General features: G+C 35.4%; 1 protein-coding gene across 1 annotated transcript in view; it reads right to left on the bottom strand.

The window, feature by feature from the left end:
* The window catches only part of Rad51b (RAD51 paralog B), a 564,662-nt gene that overhangs the window by 515,390 nt on the left and 36,444 nt on the right, over window positions 1-12,828 (bottom strand). The window lies entirely within an intron of this gene.

Consider the following 12,828-nt stretch of genomic DNA (forward strand, 5'->3'; position numbering starts at 1 on the left):
CAAGATCTATTTTTCTAGGAATATTTTTATAAACAATATTTTATCAAGCAACTACAATATATTACTAAATAAGAAAAATGCTTTCATTTTCTTGAATTGAAAAAAGTACATTTGAACACAGATGGCATATTATCATCCTAATAATCAGACATCAGTAAGTCTCCATATCTTATTCCAGAAAAATGTTTTCTCCATTAAAATCTAATTCAAATAAATACTATCCAATAGTTTCTTGGTAAACAGAAAATTATTATCTAAACAAATGAATACTATTCAGTTGTTTCTAAGTAAACAATAAGTGATTTCTAAACACTGAATTCTGACCACAAAGCTACATCTAACATATGGGGAGCAGGCCAACTAAGAAGAGTGACAAGTGGAAATAGGCAATTATTATTGATAGAGTAAGATATGGAGAGCATCACGAGAAATTACAAATGCTTCTGATTTCAAATGTTAAAAATATAACTCTTTAAGTGTAACTGTCTCCCATTTAAAATGACACTTTATCAGTCATACTACTTAGCATGCAAAGGGACAGAGTGGAGAGACAATAAACACTAAAACCATCCTATATTTTATGTTCCATTTAGAAACAAAAAAGTGCAAAAGAGCAGTGTTTTCACCCAAAACAGCTAGAGTTGCAAGAAAAGGCTGATAATTTTAAAGAGATAAACAAAATAATAATAATAATAATTAATAATCAGAAACAAAAGAGAAAACCCTGAAACAGGAAAAGAGAGAAATAAAACTAGTCAACAACTTTTTTAAAAAAGTGTTGACGAAATTGAAAAGAAAAAAACATAATTTGGTTGAACAGAAAGCACAAAAAATACTTTAGGAGTAAGAATTATGCAGAAGAGGTTTAAAGAGAACAAAATGAATCACACAACCATTCAAAAGTGCTTGAGAGAAGCATAGGGTTTAAAATAGAAGAAGGAAATGAGGTAAGTGAGGGAAGAAAAGAAATGGCACTAGCAAAGGCAGAACAGGCAAATGCTGAGGGCTTGGTAGAAATGTTTTGTTTTGTTTGTTTCTAAGCTAGGGCAACTATTTGCTGAGTTTCGTGCTAGTCAGAGATAACATCTAAAAAGCTCTCATGCTCAGAACTCACCAATTTTTATTAGGATAGTATGGCAACAACTACCAGAACCATGGAAGTTTCTCAAAGTAGTTGATCAGACACAAGATGGAGAGTACCTAACTCATTGGTTATAATAACTCAATGGCTGACAGGCATGAATAATTTTCTGCTCTTTAGCAGCATGATAGATTTCAACTAGTGGCTTGAGTGGTGAAGATTTCTGAAAATTATTGCTGCTAATCATTCTGTTAAGTCTTTTTGGAAGGAATAATGGTCAATGGACATGAAGTATCTTTATTCACAGTTACCATTCTAAATAACTATATCAAATGGTTATCTACCTACCAATATGCTGCAATTCTCTGTAAGTTTCACTAAATTATTTTTATTCAACAAAAAAATTTAAATTTCAAAAAAACAAATACAAATGTAGTATTCTATATGCCTCATATTAATCACATTAATTTCTTATAGTCTTCACCACAAAGAATTTTTTCTTTAGGACAAACAAAAAAGAGCTTATCTTTTACTCCCAGGCATTAATTACATGAAATTTGAAAATACTGCCATCTAGTGGCTACCTTTTATAAAAAAAATCCTTTGAAATGAAAGGTAAAGATTCATCCATTCCACAAATATTTACTGAGGAGGAACTACAGGCATAGTTCTAGGTGCTGAGGATATGGCAATACAAAGGAATGAAAGGAAGGAAGGAGAAAAAGTAAAGAAAAAGAAAGATCCTTCCCTCATGGAGCTTATATTCTAAGAAAGAAGCAAACAAATATATATTACATGCCATGTAATAAGTGCTCTAAAGAAAAGAGAAGCAGAATGAGGGAACAGAAATGTAACCAATGGAAGCAAATATGATTATATGTAGGGGGATTGGTAAAGCTTCATTTATAAAGTAACATTTGCAGTTTAGGCTTAAAGATATGAGGAAATGAACCATGCAAATATCCAGTGGGACAGCACATCAGACTAGAGAACTATAGCAAGTACAAAAGTCCAGATGTAGGAGATACCCGATGTGTTTGAGGAAAAGCAAAGAAAATAAGTAGATGGAACACCAGAAGCAAGAGGGAGAATAATAGGAAATTGTCTCAAGGACAAACCCTGTATAACTGAATTGTGAACAAAAAAAGTTACTTTTTCCATGAAGGCCATTTTTCCTTGAATGAATAAATGCCAAATTATGATTTTACACTTCCAGTGAAACCATGATAGTAATTGTTGTCAATGATAAAACTCAAAGTTTTTTTAATGAAAAATCAGAATTTTTTCTATCTTCTACCATGAGTTTGATGCTTCCCACTATTTAATTCTTACTGAAATCAGTGGAAATACTGATGAGAGACTTTTTGAGAGTGAATAATAAAATATATCACATTTAGAAGACTTCTATAACTCAGTGAACCAATATTTTCCAAATGAGTAATGCTTAATATTATAAAATCATGTACAGGTAAATGTCCACTAAAAGTACAAAACAGATCAAATAGATTTTAATTTAAAATAGGAAAAATTCACTAATACAGTTTCAAAGTTTATCACTCATCAAGTCTTAGCTTAGTTGGGCTGGAGCTGTAGCTCAGTGGCAGAATGCTTGCCTAACATGTGAGGCACTGAGTTCAGTCCTTAGCACTGCATAAAAATAAATACATAAAATAATAATTTTAAAAAGAATGGTAGGGAAAAAAGTCTTAGCTTAGTATCAAAGAGGGAAATCTATAATTGTCTGAAAAGACTATAAAATATTCTTCACTTTCCCAAATACGTATCTGTGTGAGGTCAGATCGTCTTCATATTTTTCCAACAAAAAAACATATTACCAAAGACTGAATGCAAAGCACATTAGAATCCAATAGTCTTCTATTATCAGACTTTAAAACAGATTTGCAATCTTTTCTCTCATTTTTAAGCTTTGAAAATCTATTTTCTATAAAAATATGTGTGATAAATACTTTATGAATCAACTTATTAGGGTATGGTAACCTGTTATTCAGTTGACCATTATGTATTGCTGTAAAGAGATTTCATGGATATCAATGTTGGTAACAACTAACTTTAAAAGAGATTGTCCTATATAATTGGGGTGGGCCTTTTTCAATAACTTGAAAGGCCTTAAGAGCAAAAGTGAGGCTTCTTTAAAAAAAAAAAAAAAAAAGAAATTCTACCCATGGACTACAACTTCAAACCTGGCTTTCAGCACTTACTGAGAGCCTGCCTTGTATATTCCAGACAGCCTCTGCAATTGCAAAAGTCAATTATTCCCTGCAATAAATCTCTTTATGTATGTACTCTACTGGTTCTACTTCTCTGATGGAGTCCTGCCTGATGCAGTGTATTAACATATTACACATTTATTATTGTATTTCTACTGAATTAATAATTAAATATTTTTTAAAATCCCTCAGTTTCTAACATGATAAACATCAATCAATATAATCTAAAGAGTTTAAGATGCTGAAAAAAAGTAAGAATTACAGCCATAAAGGAAAAGCTATAAGACTGAATAAAACAAAAAAACATAGATAACAAAAGATAACATAACCAAAGTTAAAACATAAATGACAGAGTAAAATAAAATCTTATATTCTTTAATATCTACAAAATACAACGTGTTTCTGTAAGTACATAAGGAAAAAGAAAAAGAAAAAAGGGTAAAGTGTATTTCTACATAATTTGCCTAAGAAAGATAAACAGACAATGAACATATGAAAAGTTATTAGTCCATAATACTTTAAAAAATGAAATGTCAACTTTCCCCATGACAAAAATTTAAAAAACTAGAAAACAAAGTGTTGATGAAGACTTTCAAAATACTGTGTATTAGAACATATGAGTACCCCTGGGTTCAATCCCCAGTACCAAAAAATAAAATATTGTGTACAATATTTCTGGAGATAAGTGTGGCAGTTTAAATCACAATTTAAAATAAAACCATCCTGAATAGGTTTCCAATGGATTAAAACCACTAATATGAAAGATAAAACTAAATATATGCTTTAAAAATGAAGGATAATACTTTGTTGCCTAATAGTGAGAGAAAACTTTTTTAAAAAATATTTGTTTTTAGTTGTAGTTGGATATAATACCTTTATTTTATCTCTTTATTTTTATGTGGTGCTGAGGATTGAACCCAGGGCCTCAACATGCTAGGCGAGCACTCTATCTCTGAGCCACAACCCCAGCCCCAAGAGAGAAAACTTCTTAAGATCCAAAAACCAAAACCATAAGACAAGTTCAAAATTACAAATTTCTGTTCAATAAGATTCCATTAAATAAAGATAACAGAACAGAAAAAGATATAATGTTTGATAGGTGTTGTTGAATGAAGGAATGAAAACACTATCCGATCCTTCCTCAAAGTCAATTATTTTTGCCAATCATAGTTTAGTGGAAAGAGAACATGAATTCACCTCTGAGCTCACTTACTAGCTATATGATCTTAGGTTAATCACATGACTTCTGAGTACCATTTTCCTTATTTCTAAGATGAACATCAACTCCAGGCATGGTAGCACATACCTTCCCAGAGGCTTGGGAGACTGAGGCAGGAGGATCACGAATTCAAAGCCAGCCTCAGTAACTTAGTGAGGCTCTAAGCAACTTAATGAGACTCTATCTCTAAATAAAATATAAAAAGAGGTGGGGATGTGATTCAGTGGTTGAGTGTTTCTGGGTTGAATCTCCAGTACCAAAAGATAAAATAAAATAAAATGGATATCATAATACCCACCCTCCCTACTTCAAAATGCTATTATATGGATCAAGTAAAATGAATGCCACTTACAGCGTCTGAATTATGTTCTAATTTATAAAATGTTATTTAGAGCAGGTGCCTCTCAATTCTCTCATCTCAACAACTCTCCTATTACAGAATTTACAGCACCCTGTGCCCCACCCATTTATTATCATAAAAATCATTTATTCTTGCACTCCCTCTACAAATTCCCAAAGACTTGCTAGCTAGGGGGAAAGTTGCCTATCTTTGTCCCCAAATGAGAACCACTAATTTAGACAATGGAGGTAGTGTCATTCTAAACAGCTATGTTGTAAACAAAGCTCCTTTCTACTTATGCCCCATCAAACTCCCAAAACAATATCCCTGAAAAACTACTAAAACCTTTATTTCTAAAATCTCCTCCATGGATAAGTCATTTGCAAACCAATTGCTAGCAGAAACTTCTTGAGAGAAAACTCTTCAACCTCCCAAATTCTCCTTCCCTGTCATTCAACTTAACCTCTTATATTAAATAACATTCAATAGTCCTACATCTATTCTCACTGTCGCATTGTCCAGAGCCATCATTCCTAACAAATAATGTTAGCAATCAATCCTACAATTGAAGGATTTACTCAGAAATGGTTAGAAGCACTACTCTTTTTAATAATTTTTTTATTTGTTCTAATTATCTATATGTGACAGTAGAATGCATTTTGATACATCATACATAAATGGAGTATAACTTCTCATTCTTCTGGTTGGACATGATATTGAGTTACACCAGTCATGTAATCATGTATGCACATAGGGTAATAATATTTGATTCATTCTACTATCCTTTTCACCCCTTCCCTCCCTTCACTCCCCTCTGCCTAATCCAAAGTATCTATTCTTCCTTAGTCTCTTCCCATTATTGTTAATTATCATCCACATTATCAGAGAAAACACTTTGTTTCCTTAGGATTGGTTTTTTTTTGATTAGCATAATATTCTCCAGCTCCATCCATTTACTGACAAATGCCATAATTTCATTCTTCTTTAAGACTGTGTAATATTCCATTATTGATATACACCACATTTTCTTTATCCATTCATCTGTTGAAGGGCACCTCAGTTGCTTCCATAGTTTAGTTATTGTGAATTGTGCTGCTATAAACATTGATGGGGCTGCATCACTGAGTATGCTGGTTTTAAGTTCTTTGGTTATCAACCTAGGAGTGGAATAACTAGGTCAAATGGTGGTTTCATTCCAAGTTTTCTAAGAAATCTCCATACTGTTTTCCATAGTGGCTACACCAATTTGCAGCCCCACCAGCAATATATGAGTGTACTTTTTCCCTCACATCCTCACCAACATTTATTGTTGTTTATATTCTTGATAATTGCCATTCCGACTGGAGTGACATGAAATCTCAGTGTAGTTTCGATTTGCATTCCTCTAATTGCTAGAGATTATGAACATTTTTTCATGTTTGTTGATCAATTATTTTTCTTCTTCTCTGAAGTGTCTGTTTAGATCCTTACCCCATTTATTGCTTGGGTATTTGTGGTTTTGGTTGTTAGGAGCCACAGCAAAAATATTGATACAGGCACCTTTGGATTTTATTGACTGCCAGCCAGCAATTCACATTCATATGGTAATTGGACTCATGCTGTCTAGCTGGGCCCATTTTCAGGACTCAGGTTACTCATGTCACTCTTGTAATGGGAGAGTTCCCATTGGTTGGGAAAGGATGGTAGGAGGGTGTTCCGGGGGAAGGGGAAACCGCCCGGCTCAGGTAGAACACACACGTGGCGGACCCACCTGTTAGGGGACGCACACGGCCTCTCTCTAAATAAAACTTTGTCTCAGTTTGACTGGCTTGTGTTTTTGTGCCCAACCGGGTTGCAAGATTGCAAGCCCGCGTGCACTGATAGCTCAGCAGGGAATCGCTCAGCAGGGGTGCCGCAGGCAGTGTTCGGCAGCAGGAGCGGGACTCAGCCGGCCCGGGGCCGGGCAGTTTGCGGCATTTTGGTGGCCCTGTACCGGGAACGCCCAAAATTTAAAGGTGAGTAATATCGCTCGCCCCTAAGGAAAGGCGACAGAATGGGTATTTCTGTTTTGATTTATTCTGCTCTTATTTCAGGCTCTCTAGCCTTACAATTTTTTCAGACGAGTTGGGATAAATGGTTAACTCAAGGTTTGAAGTTATTCGGCCCTGAGAGAGAGAAAATTGACATAATCATTTTCCTCCTCTCCGTTTCTGTTTCATTCTGTTTTGGCTTTCTTCTATCCTATCTTATTGGGTTACGTTACCTTTATAGTAGATTAGAATCTAGTAAAAAACAAACCGAAAAACTGTTAAGTAAATTGTTAGAGGTCCAGGCCATGGCAGAAAACATATTAGGTCAAGCAAAACAAAAGGTCTCTCAAGCTAGTCAGATAGAAGAAAATTTGAACAAGGCAAGCTCAGGGAAAAAACGGTCGTCAGATAGGGAGGCTGCTACTAACTCCGTTCCACCACCAGAGGGCATAGTTCAACCAACAGCTTTACCTGCCTCCATAGATGATGAACGGAATCCTGAGGCGGGACCCCAAAAACTAGCATGCCCTGTAGTTGAGCAGGGAGAAGAAAAAGAACGAGTTTACGGTGCCTTAGATTTCAAAATAATAAAGCAATTAAAGGAAGCTGTAGCAGCCTACGGCCCGGCCGCTCCCTTCACAGTCAGTATGGTCGAATCTATTACCGGCTGGAACTTAACACCAGCAGATTGGGCTAACGTGTGTAATTCTGTGCTAAATAGAGGACAGTATTTATTATGGAAAATTGCCAATGAGGAATTTTGCAAGGAGACAGCTAGGCGAAATGCAGAAGCAGGTTACCCTGAACGAGACCTCAAAATGTTACTGGGAAAAGAGGAATTTCAAGAGCAGATGCAACAGCTCAGATATGATCCTGGCGTATACGCTCAGATCGCTATAAATGCAATTAAGGCATGGAAAACTTTAAAGGGACAAGGGGATTTTCAAGGTCAACTATCTAAGATAATACAAGGAGTTAATGAGCCCTACGCTGACTTTGTAGCTAGACTTATTGAAGCAGCCTCTGAGACATTTGAAAATACAGAACAGGCAATGCCATTTATAAAACAGCTGGCTTACGATCAAGCAAATCCTTGCTGCAAAGAGGTCATTAGACCATGGAAACAGGAAGATTTAAACACATATATTAAATTATGTAGAGACATTAATGAACAAGGACAAGTCATGGCAGCTGAAGTAAAACAGGCTTTAAGTACCAAGCCAAAAACATGCTATAATTGCAATCAAGAAGGGCATTTTAAAAGAAATTGCCCCATAGGAGGAGGGTTTAACAAAGCTAGGTATCAAAAGAGTAGAATCCCGGGTATTTGCCCACGATGCCATAGAGGGAGACATTGGGCTAATGAATGCCATTCTCAAACCACCATAGAGGGTATTCCGTTATCAAAAAATGGACAAAGACCAAATGTCTACCCACGATATCGTGGAGAAAGGCATCAGGCCCCGTTGTCAAAAAACGAATTGGAGGGCCCAATGCCCCGGGGCCCAAAACCACAAATATACGGGGCAATGGAGGAACCCAGCAGCACCATCAAGGTGGTGCCCAGGACGCATTATCCATCAGATCCCTCATCAGACAGACTAGAGGGAGCGCAGGGTTGGACATCTGTGCCTCTGCCAGAGCAGGTTTTGGTGTTAAGTTTTCTGGGTTCTTTATATATCCTGGAGATTAATGCCCTATCTGAGGTGCTTATAATAAAGATTTTCTCCCATTCTGTAAGTTCTCTCTTCACAGTACTGATTTCCTTTGCTGAGAAGCTTTTTAGTTTTAATCCATCCCATTTATCGCTGTTTGACCTTACTTCTTGTGTTTTAGGGGTCTTGTTAAAGAAGTCAGTTCCTAAGCCAACATGTTGAAGATTTGGGCCTACTTTTTCTTCTATTAGGGGCAGGATGTCAGTTCTGGATCCACTCTGAGTTGTTTTGCGCAGGGTGAGAGATGAGGATTTAATTTCAGTTTTCCCAGCACCATTTGTTGAAGAGGCTATCTTTTCTCCAATGTATGTTTTTGACGTCTTTGTCTAGTACGATATAACTGTATTTGTGTATGTTTTGTCTCTGTGTAAAATACTACTCTTTTTAAAAGAAGTTTGAAGCCACATTTCAGTTTTTCTTACCCACTAAACTTCACAATGAAGATGACTGTGCCTTAATTTGAACCTGACAACTAAAATGCATTTTAAAGATTCCAGTTCTGGAACGTGTTAACTAGTTTTGAATAGATGAACTTCTTTCCTGATCAGTTCCAGAATCAAAAGGCGTGTCATGGGGCTGGGGATGTGGCTCAAGCGGAAGCGCACTCGCGTGGCATGCGTGCGGCCCGGGTTCGATTCTCAGCACCACATACAAACAAAGATGTTGTGTCCGCCAAGAACTAAAAAATAAATATTAAAATTCTCTCTCTCTCTTTCTCTCTCTCCCTCTCTCACTCTCTCTTTAAAAAAAAAAAAAGGGCGTGTCATTTAAGGAGCAAAAACCCTTTTTAATATTATTAGTTCCCCATGTAACTTCACAACTCTTATATGTAAGAAAATATAAGAGTTGTTCATTTGTGAACACACACTAACTCGAAATAAAATGTTTAATGTAAAAAAAAATTCCAAAATCATAGTTGAAATATAGCATCATAAATAAGCTGAAATATGAGTTTATGGCTTCTCCAAAGCTTCTTATACATATGTACTATTTTCCTGTTCATTCATTCAATACGTATTACTAAATATAATGTCAATCTACAAGTTCCTTGAATTGTAGAAAATTCCAAAGTTTTGTTAACAGTAAAAGTACTCATGACTAATTTCTACTTTCTACCATAGAATTTTTTTTCACGTCTCTTTCCCCATAATTTATCCAGATTCACAAATGATAAGGTAGATGAAATAGGGCTGAGGAAAATCTACCCAGACTTCATGAAACCACAACAAACAGTAAGAAGGGCCTAATCTTCCTATTGGCTGCCCTCTGGGTCAAAGATCCTAGATTAATACCAACTAACCAATAGGTCAGGGGTCCTAAGACCACACTGGAACTAACTTCAGAATCAGCCAAAGTCATGGCTGGCCACTATTACTGCTGACCATGCTTTCATCTATACACCCTGATTCAGAAAGAATGACAATCTAAAGTCTTGTAGAAATTAGATAGCAAGATCTGAAAGCCACTTGGTACCGAGAGGTGACATGCACACAAAATTAATTCAGCTGCTCAGCTAGTGCTTCCCCCACAATATAAAAACAACAGGTATTTCTCCTTTGCATCCTTAGTTATAATACATTCAATTTTATATTTTAGTAATTATTTGAATAATGTCTTCCTCCCCTGCTGAACTCTTTCTTCCCCATTCTCAAAGCTTTTCTGATTTCACTGTAACTCAGGAATGTCCATTTCTACCTCCTAATTCCAGTCCTATATCCCACCTTCCAGGGTTCTTGGTCCCACCTCTTGCTTCCCCAGATCCTTCAGTTTTTTCTCACACTATCTACCCTACTATTCTCATTTGCAGTTCCAAACTTTATTTTCCTTTATCCATGTTATTTTATTTTTCCTCAAAGCTTTTTCCCCCCAAGAAATTCTATTACTATTTACTATCCATATTACCTTCCTGTGTGTGTGTGTGTGTGTGTGTGTGTGTGTGTGGTACTGGTGGTTGAATCAGGGGTGCTCTACTACTGAGCTATATCCCCAATCTTTTTTCTTTTCTTTCTTTGAGACAGGATCTCACTAAGCTGACCAGACTAGCCTTGAACTTGCAATTCTGCCTCTTGAGTAGCTGAGATTACAGGCATGCACCACGATGCCAAGCTATTCCTTATTTTTATTCTTAACCTCCAGTTCCATTTTTTCCAATTATCTCTATTAAGGATAATATATTATTTATTCAATTCATGTACAATGGAATTCTTATGGTTGCCAAAATTTCCATAGGCTAAAATAGGGATGGGTCACTGAATTAATCTATTTATCCAGATTCTCAAGATATATGAAAGCATATGGTAACTAAGACAACATCAAATTTTAAGCAAAAAATCCAATACGTAAACAAAGAAAAACAGACCTTTTCAGAAGGACATTCAGAACTCTGCCTTCTTAGCATTTCCTTTTTCCCAAAGCAGACCCCAAGTCCCCCAGGGGTCAACTATACACTACACTATTATCTAACTGTTAAACCCTCCGGAGATACAAATGCAGCCTGTGATGAATGAGCATAATTAACATAATATTTTAGATTATTTTCTAAAGGACATGTAAAATAATCTACTTAGTATACTGCTTTAAAAAAATATAACTAATCTTTCCAAAGTGCTTTTAAGTATATCACCTTCACCCACAAGGTTTTCTTGGGTTTTTTTTTCCTCTTTTAATGCATTTTAAACTCAAATAGTTTTTATTTATTCTTCCTGTTTTCTTTTTTTAATTTTTATTTTATTTTGCTACTAGGAATAGAAACTATTTCCTCCTTGATAAAAAAAAAAATTTCAAATAATTTCCCACTTTTATCACTTAACCCAAAATTCTATATATGTGAATCTTTTAATCCTTCCTCATATTAATCCTTCAAACACTTTTTCATTCATGTTAAAAGGCTTACTTTGTAAGCACAAAATGATGACAATACTAAACCAGACTGACTAAAACATATTTCTCTTTGAGTCTCCTATTTCTCTGTTCTATCTCTTCTCTAAATCCACATTGCAACTGATCAATACATCTTTTAAACCTGTTTTAATTCAAAGGTTCCTCCTCCATTTTTATTTTAATCTTACAATTTATTTGTTAAAGAAACCAGGTTGTGGGCAGAGGGTTAGCAAGGATGGTGGAATGTGATGGACATTATTATCCAAAGTACATGTATGAAGACACAAATATATGTGAACACACTTTATATACAACCAGATATATGAAAAATTGTGTGTATATGTGTAATAAGAATTGAAATGCATTCCGCTGTCATTTATTTTTTAAAAATCCATTAAAATTTTTTTTAAAAGAAAAAAATAAAAAAGAAACCAGGTTGTTTATTCTATAATTTCCGGTAGTTCAGATTTTGTTAACTGCATCCCTCTAGAATAATTTAACTGCAACCCTCTAAAATAGTTTAACACATTCCTTTCTATATATATGTTGTAAACTGGTAGTTGGTAGACAGCTTAATCACATTCATGTTTGGTTGTTCTTACATCGGGATACTCCAATGATGTTGTTTTTGTTTGATTCTAGCAGTCTTTGATGTTTAATATTGAGATTCATTAGATAAGAGTTTGTAATTTGGAGATAATCCAACATTCCTTCTTCATTTATTACTCAGTGGCATACACCTGTAATTCCACACACCTGTAACCCCACCAGCTTGGGACACTGAGGCAAGAGGATCACAAGTAAAAAGCCAGCCTCAGCAAAAACAAGACACTAAGTGAGATGAGACCCTGTCTCTAAATAAAATACAAAATAGGGCTGGGGACATAGCTCGGTGGTCAAGCACCCCTGAGTTCAATCCCTGGTACCCCCACACCCCCCCAAAACTTTTTCCATACAGTTTTAAAATAAAGTTGCTTCTCCAACATTCTCCAATGGTAATCAATTAGTTCCTTTTCATCTCTTTTTATTATAATTATTAACACATGTTAGTTATAAAAATAATGGATTTCATTATGAAAATTTCATACATGTGTATAACCATGGAACATACTATGATTGTATGTACCCTCCCTGTTGCCTTCTCTTACCCTCTCTACCTCCTCCCCAGGTCTCCTTCCCCTTCCCTAATAGTTCCACTTCTACTTTCATATCATCTTTTTTTTTTTATTATTCTAGATTCCACATGAGAGAAAACATACAATGCTTGTCTTTCTGAGTCTGGTTTATTTCACTTAAAATGATGACCTCCAGTTCCATTCATTTTCCTACAAATGAAATAATTTTGTTCTTCTTCAA

This window comes from Urocitellus parryii, chromosome 6 (genome assembly GCF_045843805.1).
Source record: "Urocitellus parryii isolate mUroPar1 chromosome 6, mUroPar1.hap1, whole genome shotgun sequence".
Classification (NCBI taxonomy): domain Eukaryota; kingdom Metazoa; phylum Chordata; class Mammalia; order Rodentia; family Sciuridae; genus Urocitellus; species Urocitellus parryii.